We start from the raw sequence: 21,713 nt of genomic DNA, 5'->3' as shown, positions 1-21,713 counted from the left end.
AAATAATGTCATTTGTTATTTTTAGAAAATTTTATAAAATTGAGCAAAATGCTAAAGTATATAAGAAATTTATAAACAAATCAGGGCCATATAAAAAATAAACAGTTTTACATATAAAATATAACTCCAATTTCCATTATATTTCTTGCATAGTACATTTTGAGAATTGTTGAAATTGAATTTTTAATGAATAATCATGCATTGTTCTTAGCTTTAAATGCTTCTATTATGTTCATTTGATTTCTGAATTAATATTCTTTCTTTTCTGCAATTATTCAAGAAATATCAAAATTTTTTCGCTTGTTACTACTACGTTTCAAAAGAGACTCAGATTCCTCTCCCTATCCAGTGTAATTCTAACAGCATTACTTAGCCTGCCTCTAGGGGAATACTCACTCTGGGGCTGAAGGAAAGTTAGAGGTTACGACTATAGGCCTGCATCAAAGGCCACACTCTGTCATGTAATTTTCCTGGCTGAAATGAACTCTTCATGAATTAGAGTGTATGGAAATTTCTACAAAGCTAACTAAAATTCCTATGTGAGGTAAAAGGCCACAATTAAAACTTGTTAGGACATGTATCTTTGAGAAAATCTTGCTTAAAAAAATGCCTTATTAGTTTCATGTCAACCACTTCTAATCCTTGTAGTAACGATGTTTCAGTAAATTAGAGCAAATTCAGGCTATTTTATGTTTATATCCATATGTGATCTTTGTACTTCTCTCATGTTCAATTGTCCAAAGTTTTTATTTATAATTTATTTTTCATTTAGTGTTGTATCATTGTTGAAATTATGTCGTTTTATTATATGAGAAAGAAATTGTGAAGAAGAAACTATACACACTAACTGTCAGCCACTGCAAAAGAAAGGTTGTCATTTGACTGTCTGCTAACTAATTAAATGTCGCTGAGTCCAGAAGCTAAATGCACGTCAGTTGATGATTTGGTAATTTCACTGCTGCATATGTACATTTAATTATAGAATGATGAAATTAATAAAGTGTCAGTAGCTCCTAGAAACATATTTTATGACCCACAATTTCTCTATGAGAGAGGTTGCTAACCAGTGCTCTCTACCTGTTACAGTTTGCTAAATTCATTAGAGAGATAATTAGAACAGGTTAACAAGCATTTACCTGAGTATTACCCACACTGATGATTCTCTAGTTTATCCAAAGTTAATATTTTTGTTCCTTCACCTAGTAGATGCCAAGGATCCTTACCTATCGTGGTTCTGAGAAGTCTTCTTAATATGGTTATCTATCATCTATCTAACTATCTATCTATCTATCTATCTATCTATCAACTGTCTGTCAATCTATCATCTATCTATATATTATCATATGTAAGCTACAAAATTTTGTACTTCTTCCTCCAGGGTATCTATAAATAGGTATTTTCTTATAATCATATTCTCTAAATGAGGTGAGAGAAGATACGATTTAAGAATATCCCCTTCTCAATTATCTTTGCTCCTTTTTATCTTCTATTAGAAGTAATAAATAAGAATCAATAACAGAAGTCACTCTGTCAAAATCAGAGATATGTACTTTCTATGTAATTCTATAGTCATCCACTGATCAGTCATTCAAATGTGACAAAACAGTGACGTATATAACCAATAGTCCTAATTACTCATGTACCATTTACATTTGAATCTGGCATTCATTTTGCTCATTTAATGATATCTAAAAGGAAATTTTACTCCTACTACCTCCACACCAATGGTGACCAATAGGGAAATTTAACCTGGAATGACTAGATTGGTACCAAAAGAGCTAATGTGAAAATATATTAAGTCTAAAATTGCTTTCTTCAAAAACAATTAATTAAACAGTCATATCTCTAACATCTGGCAGAAACATGCATCAAAAGTTCTGTTCTTCTAAGGACTGGCAGTTGAAACTATGATTTATAATCACTGTGAAGATGTCTCTTTCTCATATTCAAAGTTAAGTTATTTCCTCTTCCACATTTTATAGTCACAAAACATGCTAGACTGGTGAATTTTAAAACAATATTGATAATTCATTTATATAATTTTCCTCTTAATATTTCTTTGTCCCTGAGATAAAATTATAACATCAAATGCTAATAAAAGAAAGTATTATTTTTTAAAATGTGTGTGGGAGGGGCAGGGTATAATCCTTAAATGCTCATGATTTCTGCTGTTCTACAACTGGATGTTTAGAAAGATACAATAACAATATTTTAAGAGAATCTCTCTGTTTTGCAACAAAAGGTCTATATCAGAATCATGTGTAAAGCAATTAAAGTATAGTCTCTGCTTAGACCTACTAATGCAAATTCTCCAAGGCTTAGATAAGGTCTGGGTACTGAAATTTTAAAAAGGTTGATAGGTGATTTAGATGTTGACCCCTGCTTATAAGCCACTGTATCACAGTAAGGGAGAGATGAATCAAATAAAAATACTGAACACTTTCCATACTGAAGCATTCTAGTCACTGTAAAGTCTGTAATTCCTACCACATTCAATAAACAAAGCAAACAAAAACCAATAAAAATACTATATATTGAGAAGACATAAATATTAACCAAACCTATACTAAAGGCTAGATTGATGTACAGATTTCCAAAATTGTTATATGAGAATATAATATAGCTAGAACACCTACCATACCCAAACAACATAGGAATTATGAACTCTGCCTAAAGGATTCCTAATGTATCTCATTAATAAAATTTGGCCTTGAAAATACATAAAACATATCTGTTCGGCTGTTTTGAAAGCAAGTATGTGGGTGAAATAAAATGTTTGTAATTTTTTGAAACTTATAGGGGTGAGGTGAAGAGAAACCAAACAAATATTTAAAATCTGAGACTAGATAAACTATTCAAATATAAATGCTATATATGAAATTATGTAAATTACATAAAGATGTTAATATTCCTTATTTTAAGTTATTATTATTAAAGAAATGACTATTTTCCAATAAGCGAATAGAACAATTCCTTGGATAGACACACACACACACACACACACACACACACACACACACAGGTCCAAAGAAGTCCCTTAAGCAGATGCACGCACAAAAAATATTTTTGGATAAATAGTCTCCCATGATTGTATGCCCTTCCAAACATCAGCATGAGTGTGAGCGAGCACTCTCTCTCCCCCTTCTTATGAAAAACATGTCAAAAAGTTTTCTATTTGTATCATCCGTAAGTTACAAATTTGAATCCATCTCCATCTTCTAGGCTCTGCTGCTGTTCTATGAAGAAGTCGAACTGTCACTTTTTGCAGATGATATGATTCTCTATGTAGAAAATCCTAAAAACTCCACAGAAACACTACCAGAAACAAAAAGCAAATACAGTAAAGTTTCAAAATCAATGTTCAAAAATCCATAGTGTTCTTATACTCTAATAATGACTTGTTAGAAAAAGAAGTGGAAAAAATAATTCCTTTTGCAACTGCAACAAAAAGAATAAAATATCTAGGAATAAACCTAACGAAACATGTAAAGGACCCATATAATGAAAATTATAAGACCCTATTAAAAGGAATCGAAGACACGAAGAAATTGAAAGATATTCTGTGTTCTTGGACTGGAAAAATCAATTTGGTTAAAATGGCTCTATTACCTAAAGCATTATACAGATTTAATGCAATTCTCCATTAAAATCCAATCAGTATGTTTTAAAGAAATAGAACAAAAAAATCATCAGCTTCGTATAGAAGCACGAAAGACCCCAAATTGTCAAAGCCATCCTGAGAGAAAATAACGAGGCTGGAAGCATCACTCTAACTTCAAAATTTACTACAAAGCAACAATAATCAAAACAGCATGTTATTGAAAGACAGACATACACACAGACCAGTGGAACAGAATTGAGAGTTCAGAAGCAAATCCATGTTTATATGGACAAATGATTTTTGACAAAGCAGCAGAAAACATTCAGTGGAGAAATGAAAGCCTCTTCAATAAATGGTGCTGAGGAAACTGGAAAAGCACTTGCAAAAGAATGAAACCGAACGGTTGTCTATCACCACACTAAAATTAACTTAAAATGGATTAAGGACCTGAACATAAGATCCGAAACAATAAATTGAATAGGAAAAAAAAAAAAAAAAACATAGGAACTAAACTCATGGAGTTTGGACTTAAAGATTTTATGAATTTGACCTCAAAAGCAAGGGAAGTAAAAGCTAAAATAAATGAATGGGACTACATCAAACTTCTGCTCAGCAAAAGAAATCATCAACAAGGTAAAGAGACAACTATTTAAATGGAAAAATATATCTGTAAACAAAGCCTTCAATAAGGGCCTAATATCCAAAATACACAAAGAACTGATACAACTACATAACAATAACAACAACAAAACGATCCTATTAAAAAATGGGCAGTGGTCCTGAACAGACATTTCTCCCACGAAGACATAGAAATGGCCAAAAATCATATGAAAGGATGCTCAACATCGCTAGTTATTAGAGAAATGCAAATCAAACCCACAATGAAATGCCATCTCACACCTGTTAGAATAGCTATTATCAACAGAATAAGTAATAACAAGTGTTGGAGAGGACGCTGAAAAAAAAAAGGAACCCTCATTCACTGCTAGTGGGACTGCAAATTGGTATAGCCACTATGGAAAACAATATGGAGTTTCCTCAAAAAAACTAAGAAATGATATACCATATGATCCTGCAATCCCTCTACTGGGTATTTACCCCAAAGACTTGAAAACATATATTTTAAAAGATATTTGCACACCAATGTTCATTGCAGCATTATTCACGGCGGCCAAAACCAAAGTGTTGTATAGTAGATGATTGGATAAAGAAGATATGGCACATATATACAATGGAATATTACTCAGCTATAAGAAGATATGAAATACTGACACATGGATGAACCTTGCTTGAGATAATCATGCTAAGCAAAATTAGCCAAATAGAAAAAGTTGAAAACCACATGATATCACCTATACGTGGGATATAAACCTTAAGAGCAACAAACAAACATAACAAAGAAAGAGTCATGGACATGGACAATAGAATAGTGGTTATCAGAGGTTAGGAAAAGAGGGGGGAGGTAGATGGGGTAAAAGGGGTTAAATATGTGGTGACAGAGAGAAATCTTACTGAGCAGTTAGCATACAATGCAAAATATATATGACTTACTGTTGAACCGTCACTTGAAACTTACTGGATTTTATTAAACAATGTCACCATAAAAAAAAAAAAAGAATAAAGTTTTAGGTCTATCAACCATGACCAAGATACAATAACCAAACCTCAAACTAGAATAAGATTGTAGTCAAACAAAAATAACAACTTTAACCCTTTCTTTAAGTCCAAAGTCCATGTTTCAGCTTAGGCCTCATGAATGTAGAACAGCCTCATAGACTGCATTTTCTGGAAACCAAACAGAACAACGCTGTAACTAACATCAAGACCTAATGCCATGAGCAACTGCCGCCTACCTTAGCTCCAACCAATGATAATACAGACCAAAACCCCAACTCCTATAGTAACCGTATTTAATGACTTTTCTTTTATACAACTTGCCACTAGAAGCTATCAGTCCTCTAGCTTTCAAGAGCACTAGTTCACCTGTTTCTCCAGGCTTGTTGTCGATTCCTTAAATAAATCTTTACTTTCTTTGCTTCGACCTCTGGTTCATGTCTTCTTTGGCTTAGATGCACATAGGCAAATAATCTGCAATACTGGCTGAATTAGATTCAATTATTAAGTGCACCTTGTTTTCTCTCACCTCCAGACCATTTCCTTCTGTATTCATTCCTATAACTGGATCCCTCCTTCCCATCATCTTCTTCACTTCATGTGTCAGTTTAGACACCAGTTCTTCCAGACATCCTCCTTGACCAATCCCAAACATGGTATAAAATTGCTTTTTCTGTACTATCATATTCTCTGTACTTAACCCTTTTATATTACTTACCACACAGCTTTGTGATTGCCTATTTTGTGTTTCCCATTACTGCGTATCCCCTTGAAAGCAGAATTCATGGCTACATTGTTCTCAGCTGTGCCCAATTTTTAGGTTTTCCTCCCCACTTCGTAGCACTGTTCTGCCTAATCACCTTATGGTGATTCACTATCATCACCACTTAAATCTTTCAATTTGAGTTTTAACCATTTTGTTCAGGCTCCTTCTTAGTTTATAAATAATCACATCTCTCTCATCTAAAAACATACAAACAAAACAAACAAAAAAAATCACACAATCAAGTGCTCATTCTCTACAATGAACCTGCTAAGTTTCATGAAAATTTTTATTATACCGGCTCTATTTGGTTTGTCTTACATTGAATGTTTCTCCAACTATAATTTAATTTTTATCTCAATTCCAACAATAAGACGTTTTGCAAAAATTCATGAATTATCATTGCTAAATACAGTGAGCATTTACATTCAGTATTTTGGCAATTATTCATAAAGCTTTCTTAGACAGTACTAAAAAGCTCCACTGAACTCTTGCATTTGTATTTATATCTGCGAATAGCATTTAGTAAACAAACAAACCAAAACCTCTTGTTCTAAATTAGCACTTCTTCAATTTTAAAGTGTGCACAAATCACCTGAGTTCTTGGTGAAATGTAGCCAAACTTCAATAGGTCTAGGATGGATTTGGCTTTTCTGACAAACTCCCATGCCAATGCTACTTATCTGTGGGTCACACTTTGAGCAGCAAGTCTTTGCAGTCACATTGCAGTAGCTAGAGAGCTTTAAAAAGAGCAATCCCTAAGCACCCTTGGAAACTGTTTTAATTGGTCTGGGTGCAACCTGGTTACTGGGAATTTTCAATCCTCCCAGGTGATTCTTATGTGCAGCCAAACTTGAGAACCACTATAATTATAGTTATCATGCTGTACATTACATCACCAGTACTTACTTATTTTATAACTGGAAGTATTTAGACAAACATTTAAAATATAAAGTTATTAATCTAGAGGGTAATAATGTTAGTAGGCCAATAAGTCATTATTTTACTAATTTCATCTAGAGTGTATATATCTATGTAATATATCTAATATGTATATAAGTGAAATATGTAATATCTCTATGCGAATTGTCCCTTTTGCATGTTACAATTGATGTTGATTCTTACTGAAATAGATAATCTGGAGGCAGGATGGTGAAGCCAAAAAGAACATGAATGTTCAAGTCAGATAGACCTGGGTTCAAATTAATTGATCTGCTCTATTATTCTGAGAAAGTCACCCAACTCCTGGACATTATTTTCCTTAACTTTAAAATGAATCGATATCTTGGGGATATCTTGTGAATTTAAATGAAAAGTTTGGTAAAAATGCCTGGCACTTCCTCCATGTTAAAGGTCTATAAATCCATTCAGGTATTTATTTATCCAATTGTTTATTGAATACTTAATGTTATAATTAAGGGAATAGAGAAGTTTAAAAGGAAAATAAGACTTTTCCATAGAGCTCCTATTAGTGTGTGTGCATGTGTGTGCGTGTGTGTGTGTATCTAGAATAATATAACTAAATGGGATAGAGAAGGCTTAGGAGTGTCCAAGCCTGCCTTATAAAGGGAAATCAGTAAATTACTTTTTGAGTAAAAGGGGAAAAGTTACCTCTGTGAAAATCTGGGTAGAAGTGTGCCAGATACACATGAGAGTAACCACGAAGACCCTAAAGCATTAGTGAACTTGGTATGTCACAGAGACGGACAGTAAATGAGAGGAAATCATAGTGGGAATGAGGCAGGAGGGTTAATAAAGGCCTACATGATTTGGAATATTAGAGGAAGTGGCAAAGAGTTGGCATTCTATCCTGAATACAAAGGAGGGGCATGGGAATTTCCAATTAAGATATGATTTTGTTTTCATTATGAAGGAATTGTTCTGGCTGCTGTGAGGAGAATTGACTATAGTAGGGCCAATTCTGAGGTTATTACTTATAGCAATATAAATGAAAAATGATGATAACTTTGAAAAAAATCCTAACTTTCTTATCTGTCATTCACTCTGTGCTTCCTGGATTTACCTTTCAAAGCAGCGAATTGCCTCACTGTCCAAAAGGTCAATACAAATGGGCAGTGTTAATGATGTTCCATAACAACTCCTCTTAGAGTCATCTAAATTTCCTTCCCATGATCTACTTATGAGAAAACTATAAAGGTAAACTAAACACAGGCATGCACTAATAACTACTAGATGAGTTACAGCAGAGGTCCAAAGTTTTCCGTAAATATATAATTCAGTCTCTGTGACTCAGCAGGCATTAAGTTAATGATAATGTTCCTGAATTATTAATTAATTTCATTCATAATATAATTTGTAGAGTTGTAAAAGCAACATATATTTAGTGTAATTGGTTGAATATATTTAAGATGTTTTTTCTGCTTCATCTTTATTAAAACAAATTTCAGTTTTAAAAGTATTGTGTATACTATTCATTCAAAACCTTTTATTAATTTGCTATTATATCCAGGTACCAAATAAATACTAAAGAAAATCCCATGTTCAAAATAACATACATGGTTATCTTCATAGTTCTTACTGTTTACTAGGAGAATATAGCCAAAATACAGACAGTTCCAAGGGGCACAAATGCTGCTTTGGGAGCATATATAACATATAGAAGTTTAGGGAAGGCTTCCGATGGAAAGACATGTCCTAATTATGAAGTAAATAATAAGTAGGGCGAAGTAAAATAGTTGAGAAAAGAGAAAGAAAACAATATCCAGAATTGAAAGATATTATGGCACCATGAATAGTTTCTAAATGAATATAAAAAACCTTCAAGTACTCAGATGCTGATACCCAATCTAAGCCTACTTGTAAAGCAGGATAGACAAAAATTAATTAACTCATTTGTTAATTATTTCAACAAATATTGGGCACTTGCCACATACTAGACACTAGTGACTGAAAACATAGAAGTAACCAAGAGAAAAAATTCCCTAGAGCTTAATTTCCCTAGGACAAAGGACACAGAGAGGCAGACAATGGACAGACCAGTCACTTTTTTCCCTAGTTTATTGTTTAAAGTCAGAAATGTAAAAATATAACAGATGTTCTTTGTTCTATCAACAAATCCCACCTGTGGGACACCCTACAGTTTTCTGAACAAGTCTGTCAGAAATTAAGTGATTCATAAAATCACCTGACAAGAGTTAAGCACATGAAACACATATGACAAGCCTGTCAGAGCTTCCCAGCTCACCAAATGATGGATGTCATAAGAATAAACCAGCTTTAATTAATTCTCCCTGGAGTCTTTCTACAGTCCTAAGGATTTTTCTTTTCTTTTTGTCCTTTGTTTGACTTGAATGAGTTCTTCCTTTTGCCACCTATCTCCACATCTTATTTCTTCCAATTTTTACACTCCACTGGAAACCAGCCTCTCAGCCATCTACTTGGTCAAAGTTTGACCTAGGATTCCTTTGAGGATTGATAATTTATTTTTTCAAATAAATCAGTGGGCACTGTTGATCCTGGGAGATTCTCAAAAAGTTTCAAAAGGCCAGTTTATTTTTTCAGCAGACTCTCCAGAATAATTGAATAAGTTTAACGCCAAATAAAATGATGAGGTGCTTTCTCCTTTCAGTTCAGTAGTGTACTATTTCAGAATCTCAGCATTCACAATAAATGATTTTCGCACTAAGAAAAGAAATATTTTACTTAGGTTTAAAGAATGTGAGGTGATAAAGTCTCAGAAAGGTATTAGAAATTAACTAGTGGCTTAAAATCTAGAATGGAAATGTCAAAATAAAATCTGCATTTTCTCAAATATAATGTAGACTTTGATACAAAAAATCTTGCACATAAAATCTTTAACATTCTCACCACCTAGCCTGCAGATCCAATTATTCTCGAACATTATCTGCTCAACCATGCTGAGCTTATTCACCAGCCCTCCAGTTAGAAAATAATAAAAGGTCTGCAGGTATGTTTACACTCAGAAGAAAAAGGTATAGGTGTGAGAACTGCAATCATTTTCTTCAGAGTTATAAACAGCAACCAGTATGTGACTCACAGGATATCTATTCACAAGTTTGGCTAATTGTATGTTGCTGTTTTAAGTAGAAATGGGGGAAATAGTCAAAGAAAATATGACAATATTTTGCCACAAGTTTTGTAATAAAATAATAAGGCTGTTGCATTTTGTATTCATTATCATTTAAATTTTCATTCATTCCCTTGTAAGTCATCTCAGACAGAATGCATCCTGAGGAATTAGTCCTCTGCCTACAAGTGGCTCATGGTTTACTGGAAGACTATGAACAATGGGAAGACTATATACTGGAAGGCCAGTGCAATGGGATACATATTATGAAATGATATGTGCCAATTGCTGCTGGAATACTGTGGAGAACTACTGTCCTAGTTTACTTAGGACTTCCTGTGCATCCTCTCCCAATTCCTGTCATTTCTGCCATTAGTATAAGTAACCATCTATGATGTATGTTTTTTTAAATTAATGACAAAAAAGGTTTCAACTGGATTATTTAAGTATTGGTAAATATTGTGCTTTTTCCTATACATGTGCAAGAGCATAGGAAACCACATATATATGGTGACTTAATGCATAGCACACAAACTGTTTCTGACGTTACACAATCACTCAGAGTTTGGGGAAATAATTTTATGCAGATAGATGTAAGTTTCTTAACAGGAAGGATTAGTGTTTGAAGTTTTATAGACTTGAGGGAGGAAAATATAAGGTTTTATAAGGCGAATATAAGGACAAGAACTATTAAGCATTCCCTGAAGCTTTAAGTCATTTGTCTTTATCTCTGGCACATGTATCAGATGATAAAGAGACTTTAAAGTTAAGGGCTGCTGAAATAGCAAATTATTAGTGAGCCCAAAGCTAGAGGGGCTAATGAGAAGACTACCTGGGAAAGGTTTAAGGTTGATGGTGGAGAGAGAGACATTATTAAATAAAGTACAAATTTTCACCACAGTGGTCCTGGAGCTAATTGTGCAAATACTTTCTCATTTCAACTTGTCATTTTATATGGTCTGGGTTGGGATTTGAGTCCTTAAGAGAGAGTGAAAGCTTGAAAGATGTGAAGAAATTATAACTAAGTCAATAGAAATAATATGTGAATGATGTTAATACACTAAATTGAAACAAAATTCAAAATAAAATATTTCAAGTGGAAAACTCAGGCTATTCCACATATATTATTTTTTAATATATATAACACAACAAAGATTAAAAACAAAAAGATTTAAGTAATAAAAGGTAAAAATAAGGAAAAGATAATTTCTTTTGGAAAGTGTTCAAGAAACATTTCTGGCATGTGTACTAATCACCAACCAGATTTGTATCCATCAATGGGAGGCTCATAACTCATATATGTGACTAAATTTCATCTTTTAATTTTCTTAATTTTTAATTTTCACTGAAAAACCTAGTGTTGAATATTTTGTATGAAGAACAATTACTTTTACACACTAAAAATAAAATAATGTTCACTCTACCAATCAACATTTTGTATAGCAGGATTAACTATATTAACATTTATTAAAATATTAAAATTATTACTACATAGATATAAAAAGATTGTGTGGTAGATTATAAAAATGGTTATAAATTACTCCCCTCCCTAAATCCACATCCTTTCAACGAGATAGTGCAGAATCTCCAGTCAAGTATTGCAGTTTGTTGCCCCAAATTCTGAATTTTTGTTGCCATATGACTTGGTTTGGTCAAGAAAACATTCACAAACTTAGTACAAGCAAACCTGGAACAGTTTGTGCTTTGAGGCTCTCTCTTCTGCTGCACACTGAAACTCTGAGATCACAATGTGCAGAGTTCAGTCTACTTGCCAGAGGATGAAAGACCCTTTGGCACACAGACAACCCACCTCAGCTTAGTTGTGTCCCTCAGCCACACATTAGCCATTTAGTAGTTCTGGTATTAACAGACCCACTTCGTTATGGTACTGGTAGAATACTTATTAACGTAGTGTATTGCTATGGAGATGTGTTCCTCCTGGTACATCACTATCTACATCTTCTATTTAATTCTATTTAAGTCCATTTAATTCTGTGTCTCTAATCAGAATTTTTTATCTTCTGTCCCAAACTAAACTGGTTGCTATTATCATAGCTCCAATTTTGTTCCTTAGCTAATATAAAAACAAAAACAAAAACAAAAAAAAATTAGCCTGTAAACAAGTTGTTCTCTATTCTAGCTATAGAATTCAACAGCTATTTATTTCTATGATTCCCTTGCTATTTCTTTCACTAATTATTATTACAACATTAGTAGTTGTCCTTACAGGGAATCCTTAAAAAGCAAATATGCTTGATTAAATGCTTTCTACCCTAGGCACTGATGATAGAAAAAGCATTTACCCATTGCTCGGTTTGAGGATGGATGCATAAGGGGACATGATTTAAATAAGGCAATAATATTTTTATGGTCAAACAGAGTCAAGAAGACTATCCCAAGCATTAAAAATCTCCTGTGTTCACTGTTGTTTCATGTTTTCAGCAAACATCTTGCTAAAAGGAACTTTCTCTTCCCGAAGTAGTTCTGTTTTATTTGCTCCCACTCATCCACTCATTTATTTGTTTAACAAAATAGTATAGAAAGTACTTACTTAGTGAGGAGCAGGTACCTATGTAAAGTGGGGTATATTCAAAGGCTGATAAGAAATGAATCCTATCCTCAAGGAAACCTTACCCTGTCCATTTTCACAATAAAATGAGTTACACGTGGACAAAAATAAACATCAGCAAGGAGCACTTTATTAAAAATTTGCACATTACTACATTTTAAATCTCCTACTAGCTTTCAAAATGATAAACAAGAAAAACGTATTATTCTTGCACATACACACACACACACAGGTACACACATACACACACATATTCCCTCTTTCCCAGGGTGAGTGGCATGAATGTTCACATTTCTATATCCAGGATATAAACTGTATCCTATGATTATTCCTATTCAAACCTTCTATTTTAGCCAGAAGGATGCTAGTTATGGTTTGGAAGGATAAAAGGTGGCCCTGAAAAAATTCAGAGTGTATTTTTTTTTTCCTTTAAATGCAGCTTACATCAATGTCCTAACCAGTCAGTCACAGAGAATGTGCTTATCACCACACTGTCATTGGTTGTCTCTGCTCTGCCCTGGAATATTCTAGCTGAAACTAAATTCTTTAATCACAGCATCGGTATCTGTGAGATATAACTCCTAAATAGAATGCTTCTTATAAGCTGTTTTTTTTTTAAGAAAAAAATTGTCTTAAATGTATTTGTTTATGTATGTTATTATCAGTTACTAACTCTGAAAAAAAATCTAGTTCTTGCTTAAAAAAAAAAAACAGGCTAAATACATTAATGTAATTCTTCAGTTCATATAACAACTGAAGTCAATGACTACCAAATGTATCACAGCAGTCAGTAAGGAGATTCACTCATAGTAAATGGATGCAATACAAAGGCAATATGCCAGAGAATTTGGAGCCAGACAGAGGTAGTAGTAAAGCCTACCTATGCTTCTTACGGATTGTGTTTTTAAGGCTTTGTTTCTTTATATTTCAAAGTGAATGTAATAATATCAATTCTACAAGCTTGGGAAAGACTAAACAAGGTAACCATGTAAAAAACCCTTTCCCAAAACAGCACAAGTTCAACAAATGCCATGCGTCATTAGCTTTTTTTTAACATAATACTTTAGTATAGTTAATCAGATTATTATTATAATTATAAGAAAATAAATTAGTCCAATAAGGATGAATGGAACTATATATATACTGGCATACCTCTTTTTTTTATTATGCTTCGCTTTATTACATTTCTCAGATATTACATTTTCTTTTTTTACAAATTTCGACCCTGCATCAAGCAAGTGTATTAGAGCCATTTTCCAACATCATTTGATCATTTTGTGCCTCAGTGTCACATTTTGGTAATTTTCACAATATTTCAAAAAAATTTTATTATTATATTTGTTACGGTGATCTATGATCAGTGATCTTTACTATTATAATTATTTTAAGGTGACACAAACTGTGCCCATGTGACAGCAAAATTAATTGGTGAATCTGTTTTTCTGTCCTGGCCCCACATCAAGCTCTCCAGCTCATGGTTCTAGTGCTGGGAAAAGAAGTCCCCACAACTTCTGGCTGTGAAAACCAGCAGAGATTGTAGCAGAGTGAGACAGAGGGAGACTGGAGTCACAGACGTTCCATTTAAGGGTACTGTGTGAGAACTTGCTCTGAGCTCCAGTGCTGGGGCACCAGAGACATATAGGGAGGAACTGAGTTGTCTTTCAGGGCAAGAGCTAGAAAGGCAGCTTTCTCCCAGACAGAAGTGCTGGCAGGGGCATCATTTCTTTGTTGATCCCTTCCCACCCCTTCCACCCCCCTGTGCAGACACAAGCAGCTATCATATCTGAGTCTCCACCAACATGCTAATGCTGATCACCCTACCCAGAAGATTCCCTGAGACCCCACCTCACTCAAATCGTAGGCCCACCCAAGCTATTTCCAGTGGCTTTTCCGTACAAATGGCCTGTCTTGGCTCATGCTTCAGATTTTCCTAAAATCTCTCAAAGGTTTACAAAATCCAAATAAGCAGCATTGGCTTGTTCCACATCTCTTGCTGAGCAGACCCAAGTGCTGCACTAGCGGTAGGTAGCCTTGATTTGTGGCTTGGCCTCTCAAGGTACCTCCAAGTCTCGTGTGGGCAGAGGCCATCTGCAGATTGCTTGATGATTCTTGCCAGGTGGCCCCAGACAGGGTACTGGCTGAAATTAAACTTGGCCTGAAGCGGGGGTCCTCCTAGGTGTTCTTGAGGCTGGCAAGCCTGGTGGCCAGCTTCAGATTAAGCTGGAGCATCATAAGAGATGTACACCTAAAGGGCAAAATGGGTAGGCACCAGAGCCCTACTAAAACAATTCCTGCTTCTTAGGGAAAGCCCAATAAGCCTGGGAGCCAATCCCTCCCATTGGTGTGCAAATAGCAACCGAGTCTCAATTACAATGTGAGGGCAAACATAAACCATACAAGGGACAAACCTAGAGCACCCAGCTCAGGTGATCAGGATTCTGCCCCACTGGGCCCCACAACACTGCTACTACATAAGGCCCTTTTACTAAGACCAGGACACATAGAAGACTACCTAATATATAGAAACAAACACAGGGAAGCAGCCAAAATTGGAAGACAAAGAAACATGTCCCAAATGAAAGAACAAAGCAAAGCTCCAGAAAAAGAGCTAAACAAAATGGAGATAAGCAATTTACCAGATGCAGAGTTCAAAACACTGGTTAGAAAGATGCTCGATGAACTTAGAAGAAGAGTAGATGAACTCACTCAGAACTTTAACAAAGAGATAGGAAACATAAAAATGGAGATGGAAAATATAAAAAAGAACCAGTCAGAAATGAAGAATGCATTAAAGGGTATCAACATTAGATTAGACAATACAGGACCCAATCAGTGATTTAGAAGATAAGTAAGAGGGAATTTTCCAGAACTCTGGGTAAGAGGTGGAGGAGCAATGGCTGCCTGAGTTGTGCATAGGAACACGCTCCTTCCTGCTTCCCCACAGTGGCCTGGACCAGCTCACTGGCCATCAAAACCTGTGGGGGGGAAAAAAACCCACCTACTGTGACATTTTCGGGGTCAAACCCAAAGCCGCTCAAGAAGAATTTAAAAAGGCTTACAAGAAATTGGCCTTGAAGTACCATCCCGATGAAGGAGAGATGTTTTAATAGATTTCTTAAGCTTATGAACTGCTCTCCTATGAAAAGAAAAGGGAATTGTATGACAAAAGAGGAGAACAGGCAATTAAAGAAAGTGGATCAGGGGGCAGTTTTGACTTCCCCATGGACATCTTTGGTATGTTTTTTGGAGGAGGAAGGATGCAGAGAGAAAGAAGTAAAAATATTGTGCATCAACTCTCAGTAACCTTAAAAGATTTATATAATGGTGCAAAACAAGAAAACTAACTTTGCAAAAGAATGTGATCTGTGACAAACATGAAGGTCGATGTGGTAAGTAAGGAACAGTAGAGTGCTGTCCCAATTACCGAGGTACTGGGATGCAATAAGAATTCATCAGATAGGACCTGGAATGGTTCAGCAAATTCAGTCTGTATGCATGCGGTGCCAGGGCCATGAGGAATGAATCAGTTCTAAAGCTAGATGTAAAAGCTGCAATGGAAGGTAGTTCAAGAGAAGACGATTCTGGAAGTTCATATTGACAAAGGCATGGAAGATGACCAGAAAATAACATTCCATGGTGAAGGGGACCAAGAACCATGACAGGCACCCAGAGATATTATCTTTGTTTTAGATCAGAAGGATCAAGCTATTTTTACTCAATGAAAAGTAAACATCTTCATGTTAATGGACACACAACAGGCTGAAGCATTATGTGGCTTTCAAAAGCCAATATCTACTCTTGACAACCAAACCACAGTCACCACCTCTCATCCAGGTCAGATTGTCAAGCATGGAGATATTAAGTGTGTGCTAAATGCAGGCATGCCAATTTATCATAGACCATATGAAAAGAGTAACCTAATCACTGAATTTAAGGTAAACTGTACTGAGAATGGCTTTCTCTCATCTGATATGCTGTCTTAGCTTTAAAAATTTCTACCTGAAAGGAAGGAAGTGGAAGGGACTGATGAAATGGACCAGGTAGAACTGGTAAACTTGGATCCAAATTAAGAAAGACAGCATCATTACAATAGAGAGGCATATGAGAATGGTGAACATCATCCTGGGAGGCGGGGCAGTATTGAGTGCAGACCTCTTAATGGGGCCAGTGAATGACACTCATTGTTGGCATTTTATATGCAACAATGAATGAGTGAAGGACTATAATCATGTACTCACTACTTGCTATTGCTCTTGTCTTAATATTCAACTATAACAATTTTAAAAGTTAAATGAAGAATATGCTCAAATATAAAAGCTAAAAAAAGAAGATAAAATAGCATAAAGATTATAGTCAATAATATTATGATAACTATGTCCGGTGTCAAAAGGGTACTAGATTTATTGGCGTGATCACGTTGTAAGTTATATAAGCGTCTAATCACCATGTTGTATACCTGAAACTAATATAATATTGTATGTCAATTTTAATTAAAAATTAAAAATATATTTAATAAATAAATAAATAAATAAATAAATGTGGTTTTCTGACTGGCCTATTCCCTACCTCTCTTTGTCAACTCAGGCCTCTCTGAGTTACAATATTAAAATTAGGCCAATCAATAATGCTACAATGGCCTTTAAGTGTTCAAGTTAAAGGAATAGTCTTTCATTTATATTGATCCCCTTTTGCCCTGAGAATACTCACTGGTGGCGCTTGTGACTGCAGCATTTACCCCAAGATAATTTCCAGATTACAGTCCTAACCTTACTCCCAAAGTTTGCCATGAAATATCTCACCTTTTCTATTAATTTTTCATCGCTCTAGTATACCGATAGTCTCTGGAAACAATATCGCTCTATTTATAGCACTATGTTTTTAGTAGTGGTACCTCCATTTACTAAATATAATAATTCTTGATCACTGAAAATATCAAATCCTAGAAAATGTTGTATTCTTAAGCATGTTGTTTACAACATTCTCGAACATTAGCTAGCCAAAGATTCATTTGATGAATCCGATTTATGTATATGTTTCTGTACATTAGGATTAGAGACAAATTCTGTTTAGAAAAAATTATAAAAACAGTTTTATATTTTATTTTCACACTGAAAATCAGTCAGATTTGCTTCAGCCTCAAAGAATATGTTTACTTAAAATTAAATTAATGCTGGCAAGGAGCTGCATTTTTTTTTTCCTAAATGGGAAATGGGTTACATCAAAAGCTAGAAATGATTAAATTTAGTGAGGAAAGCATGTCAAAAGCCGATATAGGCCAAAAGATAGGCCTCATGCGTCAGTTAGCCAAGTTATGAATGCAATGAAAAAATTCTTGAAGGAAATTAAAAGTGCTACGCCAGTGAACACACATATGATAAGAAAGCAAAACAGCCTTATTGGTGATATAAAGTTTTAGTGGTCTCGGTAGAAAATCAAACCAGTCATAGCATCCTCTTAAACCAAAGCCAAATCCAGAGTAAGGCCCTAACTTTCTTTAATTCTATGAAGACTGAGAGAGGTGAAGAAGCTGCAAAATAAAAGTATGAAGCTGGCAGAGGTTGGTTCATCGGGTTTAAGGAAAGAAGCTGTCTCTACAACTTAATAGTACAAAGTGAAGCAGCAAGTGCTAATGTAGAAGGAGCAGCAAGTTAGCCAGAACTAAGATAATCAATGAAAGTAGCTACATTGAATGACAGATTTACATGTAGACAAAACAATCTTATATTGAAAGAAGTTGCCATCTATGACTTTCACAGCTAGAGAGGAGAAATCAGTGCCTGGCTTCAAAATTTCCAAAGAAAAGGCTGATTCTCTCATTAGGTGTTAATGCAGCTGGTGACTTTAAATTGAAGTTGATGCTCATATACCATTCTGAAAATCCTACTTCAGTGTTCTTTTGATGTTACTTTCCATTTCTGTGCCTCTAATGTTTCATATGTAAAGTAATAGGATTAGAAATACATGTCAGATTCTTTTTCATCTTTAATGTTTTGGGATTTCATGCCTAATATTTTTACTTTATTTGCATGTTTTATAACCACACATACAAAAAAAGCCTAAAAACCATCACTGAACTTATAATGGAGCCCAGCTTTTAAAAGATAGCCTAGGATACTGATTTCAATAACTACACATTTGTTATAGTGATAGCTTATATTTGCATAAGACTTGAATGACGATTATGTAGAATCCTAGTATAAAGTATATAATTTCTAATTTATATATTACTTCAATATTATTTTTTAATGCAAAGCAGTATTTCAGTCAATCAGTTACATTCTCCTAAATAAGGAGTTGGGCTTAAATTGTTATTTAAGCCACATGCAAAATAATGAAACTAGACTTCAATCTGTCACCATACAAAAAAAATTAACTCAAAATGAATCAAAAACCTAAAAATAAGACCTAGAACAATAAATTGCATAGAAGAAAACATAAGTGCTAAGCTTATGGATCTTGGATTTAGAGAGAATTTTATGAATTTGACCTCAAAGCCAAGGGAAGTAAAAGCAAAATTAAATAAATAGGGCTATGCCAAACTAAAAAGCTTCTGCACAGCAAAGAAACCATCAACAAAACCAAGAGGCAACAATCTGAATGAGAGAAGATATTTACAAACAATGCGTCTGATAAGTGGCTAATATCCAAAATATACAAAGAATTCATGTAACTCAACAATTTTTAAAAATCCAAATTAAAAAAAATGGGCAGAGGACCTGAACAGACACTTCTCCCAAGAAGACATAAAATGGCCAACAGACATATGAAAAGATGTTGTATTTCACTACCTATTAAGGAAATGCAAATTAAAACCACAATAAGATGCAATTTTACACTTGTTAGAATGGCTATCTTCAACAATACGGGTAATAAAAAGTGTCCGAGAGGTTGTGAGTAAAAAGGAATCTTCATGCATTGCTGGTAGGGATGTAAATTGGTACAACCACTATGTAAAACTGTATAGAGGTTATTCAAAAATTAATAGAATTACCATATGACACAGAAATCCCTCTTCTGGGTATTTACCTCAAAATTAGACATTTATCTGTAAGGATATATGCACACAAAGTTCACAGCAGCATTATTCATGGTGGCCAAGATACAGAAACAACTGAAGTGTTTTTTGATAGATGACTGGATAAAGAAGATATGGTATATATATATATATATATATATATATATATATATATATATATACACAATGGAATATTACTCAGCCATAAGAATAGATGAAATACTATCATTTCTGACAAAGTGGATGGATCTTGAGATAATCATGCTAAGCAAAATAAATCAGAAAGAAAAAAGTTGAGAACCATATGATTTTACTCACATGTGGGATATAAAACTGAAAGCAACAAACAAACACGACAAATGAACAAGAGACTCATGGACACACACAACACTATAGTGGTTACCAGAGGGAAGGGGGCAGTAGTAGATAAGGGTAAAGGAGGTCAAATATATGGTGACAGCATGAATATGAACTTTGGGTGGTGAACACACAATACAATATACATATGATATATTTTTGAATTGTACACTTGAAACTTATATAATTTTATTAATCAATGTCATCCCAATAAATTTAATTTAAAAAATACCTACAACCAACATCATCAGGCAACAGCATGATTGAGACAGCCCAATGTATCACCATCCTAGAAAAAAACAATTCACAGCTGATGCCCTTTGCACAGTACATGAATAATCTTATCTTTGTGTAATGAACAAATGGCAGTAAATTTCGGGGCATTTTCTAAGTATGATAGAACATGATCATGAAGAGTTATCCATAAGATGCCAAATTGTACCTATGTAGGAAATTTAATGGTAACAGTATAACAGTATAAAAGAATTTATTGAAGCAATATTATATCAGAAAGTGAATCATCATACTAAGGAAAGTAAACATACAAGGGGAGGATGAAACTGTTGCTTCTTTATTTCCAGCACCAAGAGCAATCAGTGTCCTAACCATCACCACAAGACACTTCCTGTACACATCCTGCCTCCCAAAGTTTGAGCAAAGAAGCAGATGCTCCATAATCTGCAATCTATAATATCTGCATACATTTGTGTCACAGGAGTAATCTCATTTGATCATTAGTCTTTGATCTGGAAGTTTGCCTGTGCAGGTGGCTAAGGTATTGCCTTATTGGCCACTTTGTATCAGCCTTAACACAAAGTCCTCTTGGAGTTTCATATCTACGTCCTTGTATCCAGTTATGCAGTCATTTAATTCTAAAATACCTCTACCATATCTTACTAGTTATTGTATCCAGACACACAATACTCATTGTTAAGATATTTTCTCTCCTCTATTAAATGTGCTTATTTAGCAAAATATATTCCATAGATCCCACAGAACATTCATCATGCATTGTATGTATGTCTGTTTTCCATAAAATCTTTTTGTTTACTGCATTTTTTAAATGTTAATAGTCAGAGAGACTGTTATATGGAGCTATGTTTAAAATTAACATTTTAAAGGGTATTAAGTGACCATATTAGAAGGATAAATATTTTTCTAAAGGGTGAGATTGAACAATCAAAAATGGATTTAATACATGTTTGTCAAAGTAATTTTTTTAGGCTGACCTCACAGAATGCAAGGATTTGTCATTTTACAATCCCTTAATTTTAATTTTTTTTTATTTTTTATGCCTACTGCACCTGGTCTTCCTAGGTGGTCTGCCATTCAAGTACTAACCAGGCTCGACCTGCTTGGATTCCGAGATCAGATGGGATCGGGATTGTTCAGGGTAGCATGGCCATAGATTGTCAAAGTAATTTTTAATGTGGTAAAATATATAGGACATAAACTTTACCATTTTGACTTTTTTAAAGTATAAAATTCAATGGATTAAGTACATTCACATTGTTGTGCAACTATCACTACCATCCGTTTCCAGAATTTTTTCATCATTCTAAATTGATATTCTATACTCATTCAACAGTAACTCTCATTCCCTCTTCCCCTGAGCCCCCAACGACTACCATTCTACTTACTATCTCAATGAAAATTTAACTAATCTAGGTACCTCATATTAGTGTGATCATATAGTGTTTATCTTTCTTTGATTTATGTCACTTAAGATAATGTTTTCAAGGTTCA

General features: G+C 34.3%; 1 protein-coding gene and 2 pseudogenes across 3 annotated transcripts in view; 1 reads left to right on the top strand and 2 right to left on the bottom strand.

Moving 5' to 3' along the window:
- LOC107501873 overlaps positions 1–16,770 on the top strand; it is a 31,228-nt pseudogene extending 14,458 nt beyond the window's left edge.
- The window catches only part of ROBO1 (roundabout guidance receptor 1), a 1,005,278-nt gene that overhangs the window by 973,076 nt on the left and 10,489 nt on the right, over positions 1–21,713 (bottom strand). The gene's annotated exons all lie outside the window — the stretch shown is intronic.
- Positions 21,260–21,377, bottom strand: LOC118601958 (annotated as a pseudogene).

This window comes from Rousettus aegyptiacus, unplaced genomic scaffold (assembly GCF_014176215.1).
Source record: "Rousettus aegyptiacus isolate mRouAeg1 unplaced genomic scaffold, mRouAeg1.p scaffold_m13_p_4, whole genome shotgun sequence".
Lineage (NCBI taxonomy): Eukaryota > Metazoa > Chordata > Mammalia > Chiroptera > Pteropodidae > Rousettus > Rousettus aegyptiacus.
Note: the sequence above shows the minus strand (reverse complement) of the source record. Positions and strands in the feature narration are given on the sequence as shown.